The 14,215-nt window shown below is 39.6% G+C and overlaps 1 long non-coding RNA gene across 2 annotated transcripts in view; it reads left to right on the forward strand.

Annotated features, from left to right (window-relative positions):
• Positions 1 to 14,215, forward strand: part of LOC123849322 (uncharacterized) — a 42,910-nt gene that overhangs the window by 7,209 nt on the left and 21,486 nt on the right. The window lies entirely within an intron of this gene.

A 14,215-nucleotide genomic window follows, 5' to 3' on the forward strand; every position in this document is an offset into this window, starting at 1 on the left:
TTTTGTCTTTATATTTTGGTTTTGACGTATTTTTTAACACTTTTGTAACACCTTCTCTTCCCTCCCCACTTCCTCTTAACAAAGAGAGAGCAAATCTTTGACTTTGGCAGGCAAGAGAATCAAGCTAGAAGTTAATGACATTGTTTTGCATGTGTTGTATACATTTTCAGAGTTACCTCCTATTTATGGCAAGGGATACTGATTTCCCATTTACAGTTAGAGACATGGTTTCCTTTCGAAATAAACTCAAGTTAAACAAACTGCATCGGTATGCTTGGGTAGCTCCGTCGGTTAAGCGTCTGGCTCTTGATCTCAGCTCTGGTCTTGATCTCAGAGTCTTGAGTTCAAGCCCCACATTGGGCTCCACACTGGGCTTGGAGGCCACTTAAAACAAAAACAACAAAAACTTGCATCAAGTTAAAAATAGAAATACCTAATAATGAGGTGGTATTTGGTTATAACAAATAACATGAGGGCATGACCTTACATAACCTTTCTGAACATCTAGACGGTGTCTTTGTGATGCATCTGCATGACATTTAGAGCAGATTGCCATTTGCTTCCTGTGGGTCTCTGGAGGAAAGGCGCGCTGGGCAAGTCATGACAACCAGGGGCATCTAACTTTGAAATACACATTTATTGGTAAAAGCTGTGCCTAGTTTCCCACTGTTCTGTAAAATCGCAGAGTTTGGGGGAAATTTTACTGTAGTCTATGGTGATTAGCATGCAATTTCGCCTCTTTAATATTCAAATTGTGTTTATTACTATAAGGAGCTTACAGCCTTTGAAGTACTTTATTTTTATCACGCAAACCCTGCTGTCTCCTCCTCCACACACCCACAGGACACAGAGAGCAGCAGTCAAATGTTGGAGCCTTTACCAAGTACAAAGCTTATTACGAAAAGTCCAGGGACTTGTAGAGGACGTATATTATTCTCGTGGGGCATAATTATGATGTGGTAAAGCTTTGGTGTCTTCTGAAACACCCAAACATCTGGAAATACAAAGTGGAATCTATGTGTAGAGGTGAACCTTTTAAAAGAGCTCATGGGGACTGATTTTGGTATTATCGTGGAGTTTCAGGAGGAATTAACTTCCAACAAGCCACCATGTGATTTTGGAGGTTAATGGCTGGTGTGGGGTGTTGGTCGCAGGAGACTGAAATGAAGCTTCACCTGGGCTCTCAAGAATATCTGGTAGTCAAAGCAACTATTAGGTCTTCAGCATAGAAAGTAAAGGAGCATACTCCATGATACTTAAGGTTACAAGCATACCAAAAAGACCAGTATACAGAGACAGCTTAGTATTGCTCTTAGGGAATAATTGGCAACAGTAGAATTATGTAGGACAGCATGGTCTCCTGACCAGCATAGTCAGCATTCTCCAGGAAGACACTGTCAGGGCCCACCCCAGAACTACTGATTCTGGAACTCAGGGGAGAGGTCCCAGCGAGGTCCCACACAAGGTCCAGCTTGTGTTTTAACAAGCCTTTCAGGTGATTCTGATGCATACTGTAAGGTCAGTTTGCATTTTACACATTACATCTGTCTAAAAATACTTCTGCCACATGCTGACTGTAGACATAAGTAAACACAGAATGAGCATTAGCTCCTTTTTCCTTCTTCCCTTTGCATGCTGAAGAAAATAAATACAATCCTCTACTAGACTAAAGGAGGACAACTTTGCCATCCTGACTCCATTCTCTAGGGCAACCACAGTGTTCTAGAGCCCAGGGCTTGACTCAGAATAAAGAATAAGAACATTGTGATTGTTATTTTAGCAGGTCAAGATGAAGGATCTGACACAGAAGAGGATTCCCGTGGAAAATGGTGGTCATGATGCTCGCCTAGACAGCTCATAGCTAGGCCCTGGGATGTGAAAGGGAGGACACACTGGAAGGCAAGCAGAGAGTGTGTCTATGTGTTAGTGATGGGGATGAGGCTGGGGGGTCCCCTTGCTTTGACAAGGGTGTTGCAAAGAGGTCAGGACTGAGCATGTACTCAGTTTAGCCATGGTTTTAACCCTTCATGGCTCTGCAACCCCTTCATTGGATGAAGCTCATTCTGTCTCTTCTCAACTCTGGGTCTCAATAAAATAAGAGAAAAGATACCATGGTGAGTTTAGCCTAGCCCCACAAAGGAAAGGGAGCCTGCTTTTCTTCCTCACCCTTGTGTCTCCAGGCCTGGAATACTGCCTACCTCATAGGTGATAAATATTTGAAAGTATCAGTGAGGCTGGTGGTAGAGTGTATTAAAAAGGTGAAAGGGCAGGAAAGAGCCGGAAGCTGACACTCCCTGTACAGTATCTTGGTCAATCCGAGGAAATCCAGGTAAGTGTGGAAGTTTGGCCGTCAGGGGTCAGGAGTTGGGCAGAACTGAACTTACACAGGATCAAGGGAAGAAAATGAGGTAAGGATAGTCTGGGAGTCCATAAATTATATATGAGCTATATGAACTACTAGTCAACAGTACTAAGTCCCAATTATGTCCAAGAGACACTTGTGATTTTGCAGCAGACAAAAATCCCTGTAATCTGGCTCCAGAGGGAATATTAATAATAGCTACTTAATGATTTAACAATATCAATTGGGGCACCTGGGTGGCTCAGTTGGTTGAGGATCTGGCTCTCTGCTCCGGTCTTCATTTTAGAATTGTAAGTTCAAGCCCTGCATTGGGTTCCATGCTGGGCATGAAACCTACAAAAAAACAATAAAATTAAAAATAATTAATGATTGCTTCCCATCTGCCAGGAAGTGTCAGCTCTCTCAGACTTCACCGCCTGAGGATGAGGAAATAGTTTGTGTGCTTCTATTCTTACACTGGATCTCACTTTTCCCAGGGTCATTCTTTAGACCTTGACTTTGGGGGGCACAAGCCTTGGGAGTGAGTAGAGTCAGAACTAAAGGTCTGGGATATTGCATTTCAACCTGGCTACTAATGTGTAGGCGAGTCACCTCCCCACTGAGCGCTGGTTACCAGAAGGCTGAACAACATGCGGCATTTAATGGAATAATAGATTTTGGTGCCGTGTTTATATGAATAATTAGTTGTAAAAAATAGCTTTAAAAGAAGGAATATCAAATGTTTTTATTTCGTGGTGTGTTGTCAGGAGAACATTAACAGTGAAGTATGCTATAAATTCTCTCAAAAACGACTTTTTAAAAAATAGTGCTGCTCAATTGACATGAATTTGGTTGAAAATTCCAGCCAGATGGTGATTACTAAAACAAACAAAAAACCTTACAGTTAAACAGACATACATTCTTGTGTAACAGTTTCCATAAAGAAGTTAAACGTATACATACAGAGAGAGATTCCAGCCAAAAGTGCCCATACCCCAACAGTTCTCCTAAATACCAAGTCTTTTCAGAAATTTTCAACTTTATCCAGGGGCTCTTACTGTTGCTCATACCTTCTACACCTAGAGTTTGCTATGCTAAACTTCATTTATTTAGTCATTAAGCTGGCAGAGGATTCCTAAATATCTGCACTGTTCTGGGTGCTGGGGCCACAGAAGCAAATAGGACACAGGACCGTTAATCATCCAGGGGGAAGACCTATCCTGAACAAGTACATCTTAAGCATTCAGAGTTGATCCAGAAAATAAGACCATATTTTCCGCTCACCTTAGGCAAAGGTCTACCTGGAGTACTCAGGTCCTGCATTTGGATTGACCCCTCCTTCCAGTGGCTGGGAGTCGAAGCATCCTTTCCATTCAAAACTATGAGCCCCATTCCAACCGCAGGGATGTGGGTCGGCCCTAAAGCCTGACAAGGCAATCCCCTTAGGGTCTGACTTGGAGGTTTTCATGAGAAGTACAGTCACAGTTGTGGATGGGCTCCCATCAGCCACACCATGCCCCATTCAGCTCCTATTCAGCGAGCTCTTTCTCACCCAGGAGTCCCAAAATCTTAGGGTCTAGTCTCACTTGGGGTCACCTTGAACCAGGAGAAGTTGGGGTCTGAGAGGTCCAGGTGTTGTAGGAGTCAGAATTTCCTGCTCTATCAAGGACTGTTTTAGCTATACTACAGTTGAGGAAGAATTGGAGCATTCCTCAGGGAGCTTCGTTCTATTTATAACATTGCTTCTATGGGAAAAAGTGTTCCAAGCGACAATCAATTTAAAACAGAATTCTGAGATCACGGCCTTTCCATTGCTGGAGGACTGCTGGTAACTGTTTCTTCACATGTAAAGATTACATTGAAGTTTTAAAAAAATTGCATCTAGAATAAACAAATAGAACAAGGAAAAAGCAGACGTTGATTCTTGCATTTTTTGGTGAGTTTTTAAATCAAGTGATTTTTTTAAGGAATGATGTTTATTTCAAAAGGTAACATTGATTACTGTTCACTGGCCACTGAACTAAAGTCTGTATGTGTATAGTCTCATGTAATCTTCACGATAACCCTCTGAGGTGTATAATAAAGAATCTGAGCCCATTTATGATGCTTAGCTGCTGACAGTCTTCAAGCCCCACCCTTCTGCCCCACATCTCGACAGACTTGTAAAGAAAGCTTGGGTGTTCCCTCCTTTTGCACTGGTTGGAAGTTGAAATCATGTAAACTCCATTTGCACGGGGAAATCCTCCCCTTAGACTCCAAAACCAGTGTCCTTTCCCTGCTCCCCTAAACCATTCTTGAACCTGCTTGGCTACCCGCCTAACCCTCCCCAGAATACCCCAGAAATTCTGTGACTTATAAACCTTTTTAGAGCCTCATGGAATCTGTGTGGCATCATCAGTCTCAACATCCAAACCACATTTTGGGTGGGGGTCCAGGAGGTGACCACAGCAGGTGGATACAGCATTCTCTGTTCTGCAGATGAGGACATTGAGCCTCAGAGATGAAATTGCTTGCCAGAGGTTATAGAACCAGATAATTGGGTCTTAACCAGTCTACTCTTGTCCTACTTCAGGTCAGATGAGTTTTACCTTTTGAAAATTAGTGTACAGGGGCACCTGGGTGGCTTAAGCATCTAACTCTTGGTTTCGGCTCAGGTCATGATCTCAGGGTCCCGGGATCGAGCCCCACATCGGGCTCCGGCAATTGGCAGGGAGTCTGCTTGAGGATTTTCTCCCTATCCCTCTGTCTCTCTCTTTCTCTCTCAAATAAATAAATCTTAAAAAAAAAAATTAGTGTACAGAGTTGCGTTAAGGGCTCATACCTCTTGATAATATTTAACACCTACCTGTCTCAAGCCCTTTTTATGCATTAACTCGTAGTGTCCTCTTACCCGCTCTGGGAGCTAAATACCATTTATTATTATTATTATTATTATTATGTTATGTTAGTCACCATACAGTACCTCATTAGTTTTTGATGTAGTGTTCCCTGATTCATTGTTTTCGTATAACAACCAGTGCTCCATGTAATACGTGCCCTCCTTAATACCCATCACCGGGCTAACCCATCCCCCCACCACCCCTCCCCTCTAAAACCCTCAGTTTGTTTCTCGGAGTCCATAGTCTGTCATAGTTCGTCTTCCCCTCGGATTCCCCCCTTCATTTTTCCCTCCCTTCTCCTTATGTTCTCCATTCTATTCCTTATGTTCCACAAATAAGTGAAACCATATGATAATTGACTTTCTCTGCTTGACTTATTTCACGTAGCATAATCTCCTCCAGTCCCATCCATATTGATGTAAAAGTTGGGTATTCATCCTTTCTGATGGCTGAGTAATATTCCATTGTATATATGGACCACATCTTCTTTATCCAATTGTGTGTTGAGGGCATCTCGGCCAAATACCATTGTTATTCCCATTTTTGCAGATGAGGAAACTGCGTAATGGCACACTTCACTAACTTAGGCAAAATCAACCAACTGACTAATCAGTTCTTGGACTTGAACCCAGGCTTTGTGGCTCCGAACTGGTATTCTTAGCCACAGGGCTAGGATGCCTCTTACATGATGTACAAATAAAAAAGCTGATGATGAACCCAGGGTGCAAGGGTTGTATTCTTGCAACTGCTTAAGTGCAAGAGTGCTCTTGTTTAAAGGAAACCCTATATTAATGACACATTCACTGATTTCATTAGTGCTTTTATATTATCCATACATACTCCATCAGTACTGTAAACTTATAGAAGGAAAGCAAATAATTTGTTGTCTCTGACATCCCTCTCCCCTGCCCAATAACCAGGAGATTGCTTTTTAGACAAAGGGATCTCGACCAATGGCCTTTAAATCGCTTAAAATCAGTGGGTGTTGCAGACAGAGTCCCTTTGGTTTCACCTCCAGCCTCCATACTGTGCTACGCGTCATTACAAATAGGCCAAGACTCTTCAGCTATTGCCATGGAAACTCTCTAGAATCCTTGTTCTCCGTCTTGTGCCATCTGTCTGAGTAAATGTATAGCAACAAAAATAATCTATAATTTTTCATAGGAAGGAGCCCCAAATTCACCAGGAAAGTATGTATTTTTAAACCATCTCCTTCCCCTCTAGGCGTTCCAACAACCTCTCTGCAGCTAATAAATTGTATGAAATTTTTCACGGTTGATTCACCCTACATGGCTACTAGCTCTAGAAACCCAGTTATTTGGAAGGGTAGGAAAAACTATGAATCAAAGAAAATCAACACAGATGACAACACTAAGGGTTGGCACAGATGAGCAAATTACTTCAGTCTCTGTACTGGAGGCAAGGTTTGCGAATTTTAAATCTTGGCCTTGACCTCATCTCCCTCAAAAGCCTTGGCCTAATAGCTAGTAAAATTTGCCCATGAACAAAGCTAGCTAATAATGGAGGGCTGTCAGGAGATAAAGGAGCCTCTGAAGGACTTTGAGGAATAAAACTTTACGTAACTTGTCAAATATGGTCACTCCTCTGAGGAAATAGATCAAAGCTAGAGGGTGAAGTGTGTGAGTTAGAAGGTACTTCATTCAGTTTGATGGTTTTCAATCTCCAAGGAACCCCTGAATTCCCTCTGATTTCCCTCTGGAGCTGCCAGAGGAAAAAGGTGAGTGCAATCATCCCTAGACTCATCTACCCAACTTTCCCAGAACACCTCTATATTTATTTGGTTTTCACCGGAGGATTCTCATAAAATTGATTCTAACAAATAGTCTGAGAAACTCCTGATATAGTCCCTCTTCTTCATTTTAGACTTGATGTCATAGAAAGCCAGAAGGGTACGTGATTCAGGTTTAGCCAAGAGTAGAACAGTTCTTGGAGTCCCCAGTCTAATCCTCTCTCGTTGGTCTTTTTGGCTGGAAATAGAATGTTAATGCACATCTGCCACTCAAAGATAGAGTTCTGAAATCTTTTCTCAATCCCCATCCTGAAATTTATTCTCTTGTTGACTAACTTCTTGCTTCTCTGATTTTATTTTCATCTGGCCAATAGCATTGGCTGCCTAGTACATATTTTTCCAACAAGATCCTCCTTGCTCTCCAGGTAGTTAAATAGTGTTTATTTCCTGAAAATTCCCAGTGCCCTATGTCTTGGGAGAAATAAAGCCTGCAGAAGCCTATCAGCAAGGTTCTAGGTCTTGATATCTCCAAGAAATGGTACTCCACTTCAGAGAAAACACTTTTTATTGATGGAGCAGGAAAATCCTAAAATCTCTCTTTGACAGAAGTTAAATAGCTAAATTCGTCAGGCCTCCCAGGAGAAAAAAAATAATAATAAAGGAGAAAAGCCTATGTTGTCTTTGTTAAATGGAATAGGCTGCAGGTGATAGCATTGGTACTGGAAGAGACCATGGAGATGTTGATTTCTCCTTCAGGAGAATCTATGGTTTCCAGTATCCTCCATCATCATCATCATCATCATCATCATCATCATCATCTTCAGCAAGGCTGCCATTTCTTGAGCACTTACTGTGGACCCAGCAACTGTGCTAAGCTCTTTACCAGCGCTGCCATTTAATCTCCATGATCTCTCTGGGTATTATTATTCCCCCGTTCTTCAGGTATGGAAATTAAGGTTCACAATGGTTGAATCAGTGCCCCAGTGTTGCACAGTTACATGGGACGTCACTCTGTCTTGTGTGGATGGTGACTCCCCGCCTCACGGAGCTGGTAAATGGCTGATCAAGGAATCACACCAGGACTGTCAGGATCCAAAGCCCAGGTTCTAATTGCTTATGCGAACATCTGCTTCAGAAATCCATACGTGTCCTCAGACTCTGTGAGTCTTGTATTGATAGTTGTTGATAATTTGTTGATAATTATGAGTCAAGAAGGAAGTAAGCTGGCTATTAATTAGAGGGTGTGGCTCAAACCCAAGACAAGTTCCCAAGGAAACTATTCATTGTGGATTTCTTTTTCCAGATATCAAATAGTTTTAGTTTCATGGTATAGGGTTTTTTGTTTTTTGTTTTTTTTTTTTTAGTTTGAAGCAATTTCAAACTTCGAGGAAAGTTGCATTAAGAGTGAAGAATTCCCAAACACTTGTTACCAGATTCAGCAATTATTCACATTTCCACATGTGCTTCTCTGGTTTGCGCTCTCTCTCTCTCTCTCTCTCTCTCTCTGTGCATCACATATACACCATATATAATTATACATGTATACATTTTAGTTGTCCTTCAAGTATGGTCCCTGGGAACCAAAATCACCTGAGTACTAGTTAGAAATGCAAATTTCTGGACCTTACCCCAGCATTGCTAAACCAGAAATCCTTGGGTGGCAAGTTTAATGGCCCTCTAGGGGATTCTGAAGTTCACCCAATTTGAGAACCACTGTCCTGTGGAAGAACATTTGGTGGGGAATTGTTCTAAGCACTTGCCCTTTTTCTCATAAAAGGAGAGAAGTTGGGAAAAGTTGGGAGGTGTAGCTTAGTTTTTCTAGGGTTGACCATGGCATTAAAAAAAACAAAACAAAACATTGTTGAGTTTTTCTCCAGCCCCTTGACTTGATTCATATGAAGGGACTCTATCGGCTAATAGAAGTTCTAGGACTTAGTGTTCTCATAAAGCTTCAAATAGGACTTTCCAAATTATTGCCTGGAATGGATTCATTTCTGTGTACTTAATCCCTCTGAAACTGTTCTTTCCTGCTCATACAAAAGAGATCTTACAGAAATACAAATATAATCATTATAGAGAGGCTTAATTATATATAAATTATATATATGATTATATATATGATTATATAAATAATGCTCACCAAAGTGGTTTATTGTAATTTTTGAGGATGAGAGTTTGAGTTGAATCTCCCTTTTCTAGAACGCAGTTTAATAAGGCTGACAAACTTTGAAGTGACAGATGAAATCATCAACCATGTAAAATTCACATTTCTCCCTGTAAATAAGTGATTCAGGGTTTACAACCTGCAGAGTGAATATCCCCAGCTTCAAACCGTGTGTGTGGCAAATGGAGCCTTGGTCTTACAATAGGTTAACATGGTTACCAACAGTTATTTATTTCTGTACTCAGGGTCAGTTACCAGCCATCATAAGACCATGACTGTGTATATAGAGCAAGGGATAAACTTCCATAGAAGGAACCCTGGAAAACATATCTTTGGGCTATTAAAGTCTGAGTATATCTCTGTGAAGTAGTCCTTTTAGGGAGGTTTCTTCTCAGTTAATATGACATTAAGTCATAATAAATTGCTGAACATATAAAGCCTAGATGATCCATTTATTTCAGACAGAAGTCCGTAAAGAAGAGGGGGAGAAGGCAGAATTGGGGGCAGTTTCTCAGAGTGTTTTAAAATGAAATCTGACCTGTATTTAGAATTTGTGTGTAGAGAGGGAGAAGGAGGTTTAATATTCATTTCCTGGGATTTACAAGCTATGGAATTTGGATGGTGTTTGTGTATGTTTATTCTAAAACTTCAAAGAGCTCTATCTCACAACATCTCAGCAAAGATGAGAGAACAAATGAACAAAGGACACAACCTAATATATTTTTGCATTTTTATTCCTCCCCCACAGGCAAGGTAATCTTTTTGGAAACTGACCATTCTCAAAAATCCCCTTATAATTTTGGTGCTATGTCTCCTCCTCCAACAATCCTAGCCATCGGTTATAGTTAAAGTCTTGCAACCCCCTCCTCATACTACCCTCCCTTGCAGCTCTCTCCCCTTAGAATTGACTTTGATATTTGGCAACTCCTTTCTCCCTAACTTCAGGTCCCAAATCCAGCATATGAAGTCTTGTCACCCATGTTTTATGATATGCACCCCAGAAATACCCCATTTCTGATCAATGATCCACGAGAATTTATCAATATAGCTTCTATGGCAGTGTAATCCCAAGAGCTCTGAACTTGGGATCCAGAAACCTGAATTTGAGTTTGTGCTTGGCTACTCATTAGTTTGTAACCTTGGGTTTGTACTAAAACTCACTGTTCTCTTTTGCAGAATGAAGAGGTTGGAGTAGGTGACCTAGAAAATACTCTTGACTATTCAGCTTCTATGATACCTTTTTTCCCGGTTTTATTGAGATATAATTGACATATAACACTGCATAAATCTAAGGTGGACAGTATAATGACTTACCTGTATTGTGACATGGTTCTTACAATAAGTTTTGCTAACATCTATCATCTCATATAGATACAAAGAAAAAAATGTTTTCTTGTGATAAGAACTCTTAGGATCTACTCTTTCAACAACTTTCAAATATACTCTATAGCAGTGCGAGCTGTAAGTCACCATGTTGTGCATTACATCCTTAGGATTTATTTATCTTATAACTGGACGTTGGTGCCTTTTGACCACCTTCCTGCAATTCCCCTTTCCCGCCGTCTGCCTCCAGGAACCACAAGCTGATCTGCTTTTCTATGAATTTGGTTTCTTCCTTTTTTTCTTTTTCTTAAGATTCCACATATAAGTGTGATCAGACAGTATTTGTCTTTCTCTGACTTATTTCACATACCATATGCCCTCAAGGTCATTCATGTTTTTGCAAGCGGCAGGAATTCTTCCTTTTTATGGCTGAATAATATTCCTTTTTGTATATATACCACAATTTCTTTATCCATTTATCATTGATGGACACTGATGTGGTTATTGTATGAGCATGGGGATGCAGAAATCTCTTTGACATAGTGTTTTCATTTCCTTTGGATATATTCCCAGAAATGGGATTGTCGGACCATGTAATAGTTTTAATTTTTTTGAAGAACCTCCGCACTATTTTCCAAGTGGCTGTGTAGGTTTACATTCCCACCAACAGTGTCCAAGGGTTCCCTTGTCTCCACATCCTCACCACCAATTGTTATCTCTTGTCTCTTTGATGGTGGTCATTCTAACAGGCGTTAGATGATACCTCATTGTGATTTTGATTTGCATTTCTCTAATGATTACTGATGTAGAGCACCTTTTCATGTACCTGTTGGCCATTCATATATCTTCTTGGGAAAAATGTCTATTCGGGTCCTTTGCCCATTTTTTATATTGAATTATTTGGGGTCTTTTTGTTACTGAGTTCTAGGAGTTCTTTATGTATTTTGTATGTTAAGCCCTGATTGGATATATGGTTAGCACATATTTTTTCCCATTCCATAGGTTGCTTTCCACTTTGTTGATCATTCCTTTTGCTGTGCAGAAGCTGTTAATTTGATCTGGTCCCACTTGTTTATTTTTTATTTTGTTCGTGTGCCTTACGAGTTATATCCAAAAAATCATTGCCAAGACCGTATCAAGGAACTTCCTTCCTTTGTTTTATTTAGGAGTTTTGTGGTTTCCAGTCTTGTCTTGCACTTAAACCTTTAATCCATTTCAAGTTAATTTTTGTGGTGTGAGATAGGGGCGTAGTTCCATTCTTTAGCATGTGAATATCCCATTTTCCCAGCACCATTTATTGTAAGAGACTGTCTTTTCCTCATTGAGTGTCCTTGGCTCCCTTGTCAAATATTAGTTGAATGTCTATGCATGGGTTCATTTCTGGGCTCTTGATTCTCTTCTGTTAGTCTCTATTTTTATGCCAGTCCCACATATTGTTTTGATTACTGTAGCTGTGTAACATAGCTTGAAGTCAGCAAGTGTGATGCTTCCTGCTTTGTTCTTTTTTCTCAGGATTGCTTTAGCTATTTGGGGTCTTTTGTAATTCAATATAAATTTTAGAATCTTTTTTAACTTCTGTAATAAGTGGAACTAAAATCTTGATAGGGATTTCATTGAAGCTATAGATAGCTTTGGGTAATGTAGTCATTTTAACTATTAATTCTTCCAGTACATTAACATGAGATATCTTTCCATTTACTTATGTCTTCTTAGATTTCTTTCATTGCTACCTTGTAGTTTTCAGTGTAGAGATCTTTCACCTCCTTGGTTAAATGTATTCCTAAGTATTTAACTGTTTTTGATGCTATTGTAAATGATATAATTTTCTTTATTTTTCAGATAATTCATTGTTGTGTAGAAATTTTGTATATTTTGTATTCTGCAACTTTGCTGAATTTGTTGATTAGGTATAACAGTTTTTTGGTAGAGTCCTTAGGTATGTGTATGTGTGTGTGTATATATATATATATTCATGTCATCTGTTAATAAAGACCATTTTACTTCTTTTTAAGTCCTGAATGCCTTTTATTTCTAGCCTGTTGCTCTAGCTAAAACTTCTAGTTCTATGTTAAATAGGGGTGTGAAAGTAGGCACCTGTGTCTTGTTTTTGATCTTAGAGGAAAAGCTTTCAACCTTTCACCATTGAGAATGATGTTAGCTATGAGCTTGTCATATATGGCCTTTATTATTTTGAGCTACATCCCTTCTGTACCTAATTTGTTAAGAGTTTTTATCATGAACAGGTGTTAAATTTTGTCAAATTCATTTTCTGCATCTATTGAGATGGTTATATAATTATTTTCTTTTATTCTATGAATGTGATGTAGCAGATATATTTGTGTATGTTGAACCATCCTTGCATCCCAGGGATAAATCCCACTATATCATAGTAAATGATCCTTGTATTGTGCTGCTATATTTGATTTGCTAGTTTTTTACTGAGAATTTTTGTATCTACACCATCAGAGATATTGGCCTATAGTTGTCTTTTCTTTTTTCTTTTCTTTTTTTTTTAAGATTTTATTTATTTATTTGAGAGAGAGAGAATGAGAGAGAGCAAGCACATGAGAGGGGGGAGGGTCAGAGGGAGAAGCAGACTCCCTGCCGAGCAGGGAGCCCGATGCGGGACTCGACCCAGGGACTCCAGGATCATGACCTGAGCTGAGGGCAGTCGCTTAACCAACTGAGCCACCCAGGCGCCCCTATAGTTGTCTTTTCTTGGAGTGACCTTTCCTGGCTTTGGTATCAGGGTAGTGCTAGCCTCATAAAATGAATTTGAAAGTATTCCCTCCTCTTCTGTTTTTTGGGGGAGAATCTGATAAGTATTGACATTAATTCTTCTTTAAATGTCTTACAAAATTCACATGTGAAACCATTTCATCCAGAGCTTTTCTTTGATGGTAGATTTTTGATGACTGATTCAATCTCTGCACTAGTAATTGTTCTGTTCAGATTTCCTATGTCTTCCTGATTCAGTCTTGGTAAGTTTGTATGTCTCAGGATACTTATTCACATTATGTCCCAAGAGCTGCAAATATAAATTTAAGAAATAATAATAAATAGCACTTGAAAGGGAAACTAACATTTTAAAAACTCAATGTACCAGAAAGTATGCCAAGTGTATTTCTGTGGATCATCTAATGTTATCTTTACAACAACTGTGCAAGATATTTTGGTTTTATTTCCATTTTATAGAGGGAAGAGTGAATTTCAGAGCAGGTAAATAATTTCTTATTAATACATGGGCTTAAAGTGCCAAATCTATCGTTTAAACTCCTTGGGTTTTAGACCAAAGAGGTTTGAGTCTCTATTTATAATTTATTAACAGAATAAGACTTCCACCAGTTATCATATGTGACTTCGTCTATGGATATATATTTTTGGGTACACATATTACTTACTGATGAGAAAGCAGAGCCAGACTCCACAACCATTTTAGAGAGTGAGAAACTTGACACAGAAGAAATAGGTAACTTGCTTAAGGATAAATGTTCTGGTATGGAATCCGAAGGGAAGGGATTTTTCATAAGGCTCTTCTGGAGTTTTAGGAGTTAAAGATCCCACAGTGGGAAAGATAGAAGTTACAGAGCTGTACACAGCCTTCTAGGGAGAATGAGAGAAATGTACACTCTGTACTAAGCTTTTTTAAAATTCAAGTAGTTATTTAATAAGTTGCAAATATTTATTTTGTATCCTATAAGAGATGCCCCTCGAGGGATGTGAGGATGGCATCACCTTCCTGAGAGCCCTAATAGCCA

This window comes from Mirounga angustirostris, unplaced genomic scaffold (assembly GCF_029215605.1).
Source record: "Mirounga angustirostris isolate CCGP_5_RB_7025 unplaced genomic scaffold, mMirAng1.0.hap1 SCAF_15, whole genome shotgun sequence".
In the NCBI taxonomy this organism is placed as follows: Eukaryota; Metazoa; Chordata; class Mammalia; order Carnivora; family Phocidae; genus Mirounga; species Mirounga angustirostris.